The sequence below is a fragment of the Miscanthus floridulus genome, chromosome 8 (genome assembly GCF_019320115.1).
Source record: "Miscanthus floridulus cultivar M001 chromosome 8, ASM1932011v1, whole genome shotgun sequence".
In the NCBI taxonomy this organism is placed as follows: Eukaryota; Viridiplantae; Streptophyta; class Magnoliopsida; order Poales; family Poaceae; genus Miscanthus; species Miscanthus floridulus.
The window spans coordinates 51,929,134-51,932,964 of NC_089587.1; positions in this window are offsets into that span (position 1 = coordinate 51,929,134).

The following is a 3,831-nucleotide window of genomic DNA, read 5'->3' on the forward strand; positions in this document are numbered from 1 at the left end:
AAAGCGTTGCCATCTACTCTCTATACTCATTTTAATACACTATAAATTTCTCATTTTATAAACAAATAAAATTAAAAACTCTAAAATTCTCTATATCTCTGCACAATGAAGTGTGCTATGCATGCTACAAATGGAACGGTGAATACTAGTTTTTAATAGCTACTTTAACCTTCCTTCATGTAAATATGCAAGCTTGAAGTGATTTTGAGCTCAAATTGCTTACAAATGAAAAAACCACAATAAAGAACCATATATATATATATAGTGAACAAAATGAGATAAGACAATAAATAACCATCCGTACTAGTTGACCTTGATTACGTGATCATCTCGGCGAGCATTCTCCACCGGACGGCACCGTACTTGGTCAAGGAAGAGCTCCGATTCTACGAGGAAGGAAACACGGTCTTCCATGACCATTGCCGCTCTCCCTCATAGAATCAAAGCTCCTCCTTGATGTCCGTTACCGCTCGGCAGAGAAACATGCTCGTCGAAATGAATATGGACCACAAGTTCAACTAGTACGGATTTTCTATAATTTTCTAACTATTTTTCTAAGTTTTTCATTTCATAAAAGTTAAAATAAAATGTTTAGTCACGGAGTCCATAGAAATGACCATATTTTGACCTAGCAACGCATTGTCAATTGTCATTGCGTTGCATTGCACCCCAGACCGGACTCCGAACAATAAAATACTATGGTCGATCGATGCCGTTCTTTGTCGTACAGTCGCACGACGACGGCCGACGGACCCGTTGAACCACCAAATCTGTCAGGCCAGCTGTTCGGGCGTATCGTCAAAAGAGAACGGATTTGCTTCCTATTGCACGGCCTTGCATTGCATCTGTCATACCAGTCGGAGGCACTAGTCCCTATACTCATTTTTAATACACTATAAATTTCTCATTTTATAAACAAATAAAATTAAAAAAACTCTAAATTCTCTATATCTCTAAACAATGAAGTGTGCTATGCATGCTACAAATGAACGATGAATACTAGTTTTTAATAGCTACTTTAACCTTCCTTCATGTAAATATGCAAGCTTGAGTGATTTTGAGCTCAAATTGCTTACAAATGAAAAAAACCACAATAAAGAACCATATATATATAGTGAACAAAATGAGATAAGACAATACTGAAACATGAGAGTATGAAGTTGGTAACCTTTAGAACCAAAGAATCAACGGAGGAATCGAAGAAATCGATGGAGGAATCGAAGAATGGATGGAGAAAGAGCAAGAACACTGCTTAAATTTGAACTGAAGCTCTTGGGCGGGCTCGGGGAGGAAGAAGACGGCCAGCAGGATTTATAGGGGGGACCTTTAGTCCCAGTTGGTGGATCCAACTGGGACTAAAGGTCACTTTCTAGTCCCGGGCCACGCCACTAGCCGGGACAAGAGATTTACTCCCGGTTGGAGCCACCAACCGGGAGTAAAGGTCGACCTTTAGTCCTGGTTGGTGGCTCCAACCGGGACTAAAGGTCCCCTGCCACAACGGCCTAGCGCAGGAGCCGTTGGGCAGGGACCTTTAGTCCCGGTTGGAGCCACCAACCGGGACTAAAGGTCTCTCTAGTCCCGGGCGCAATATTTCCTGGGACTAGAGCCTGGTTTGGCCCTTGGATCAAAGGTCTGTTCTCTACTAGTGTCAGTAGCATGTTATGATGATTTTGTGGACCTCATGCATGAACTTCTTCCACCTAATTCTAGGATCCCCAAAAATTTCTATCATTCCAAAAAACTGTTAGAGGGCCTTGGTATGCCATACCATAAAATTGATGTTTGTGAAAAAAATTGCATGCTATACTACAAAGATAACAAGGATAAGGATAAGTGTGACATATGCGGTACCTCCCGCTATAAGGATGGATCAAACAAGGTTCCACGTAAAGTTTTGTTGTGCTCTCATGTGCATATAATCTTTGTGTGCCCAGTATCGATGGATGTATCCATTTGAGAGGTGAACCGAAAACTTTGCCATTCATCTATTTAGTATGGTACCTATTGGATTTACTAAATGGAATTTAACATGTAGGTATATTCTGGGCATTAAAAACAAAGTCCAAAATAAGGCTCGAGTTGAGGGCTCCATTGTTGAAGCTTACCTTGTTGAAGAGGCTGCAAACTTCCTTTCTCTGTATTTTAGATCTAATGTACATTCTGTTCGAAATAAAACACCTAGATATGATGATGGTGGCTCAACTTCTGTAAGGGGTTGTGGCATTGAACTGTTTGAGCACACTGGTATATGCTTCATCTCACTGGGTTATCGTGACCTCACAACAGAATAGTCAAAGGCAGCAGCCCTATACATATTAACTAACATCCCTGAAATGGATGATTTCTTCAAGTATGCCTTCTACTTATATGGTTCAAAGTTATTTTTTGATTGATAATTGTACTATAACAATGTCAAATATGCCCTTGTAGAGAATTGACAATGAACAATGTAAGAGTCGCTCACAGCCAAGTGCACAGAGATGCCCTTGTGGTAGGAGATGCAGTCCTTCAATCATCGGACGGATAGGCGACCACGGTCAAGTGATGTCGCAAATGACGCCGACAGCCAGCCCCCTGAAGCAAAGAAGATAAGGGGCCGCAATAAACCGCATAAGCCTCGCAATGGTCAGATAGCCTTAATACCTGAGGGTGACAAGTATGTGGCCACTATTTTTTTTCTGCTTAGTGTGGACAATGCTACTATCAGAACTTTATCACAATCAATTTCTGAATGACTTTGATTATTTATTAGTTATTAACATTTATCACTTCTTTTATGCCTTGAAGGGAGCAAAGTATGGACCTACGAAAGCCACAATAACAAACACTTTCTGCTGCATGAAATCTGGTGTTAAAAATTGTGATGCCAATGGGAATGCTGGCCCAATTCCCCAACAGGCAAAGAAACTTGTTGTATGTAGCAGAATTTCTATCTACTTCTGTGCTTTTCCATTCTTAATTTCTGGCTACCAACTTATATTGTTTTTAGGATGACTACAATGAGGCATTACAAGAAAAATGCCCAGATAACTGGCAAGAGCAACCCTTTGATGGTCAAATTGCATACAAGATTGGTGGTGGCCTGCCCCATGGTCGTCTTGCAATAGGAGATGGTGCTGTGAAGAAGGCTATGATAATTGATGTTGCTAAGGCAAGTGGGACAAGGCCAACAACCTCTAGGGCTTTTTTAGAATCTGTTGGCAAGATATGAGGAGTCAGTTGCAACGATCGGTCAGTTAACTCAACAAAATGTGGCCTCTTGGCTCAACAAAATGCTACATTGACTCGGGATGTGAAGCATAATGGTCGTCTACTTGAGGTACAATTCTATTCTGGTACACTATCTTCTGCAATGGAAGGTCAAAAAATATTGATCATGTTGGTAATTCTTCACTTTTGCAGCTCATTGTTAGCAAAGTACAGATACCTGAACTGCTACAGGAAAAGGAAAATGAGATGGTGAGATTAAATCTTAAGTTCTTGATGCATTTTAAGTTATCACATTGTCATACTTTAAATACATGTTTTTTTGTCATCTGTATGCTCCTTTCATAGTTAATCATTTCTAGAATTTATCTGGTCTACATATTCTCATGAATGGTCCAATTTATTTCGTTTTGGATGTAGGGAGGAGCTATAGATCCTCTCATGCTTCGGCCAACCTGGACAACAGCGATGGCCCTTGATTTGTGTGATGGCAGGAAGAATTTTTTGGAGTTGTAGTCTTTTGTTCATCGGACTACAGGTTTTGGCAACAACCAGCAAGTTTGAAGGGCATTTGTTGTGCAAGAGAGGTATTTTGGTTGTCATGCAACAAAAGTGGATTCTGTT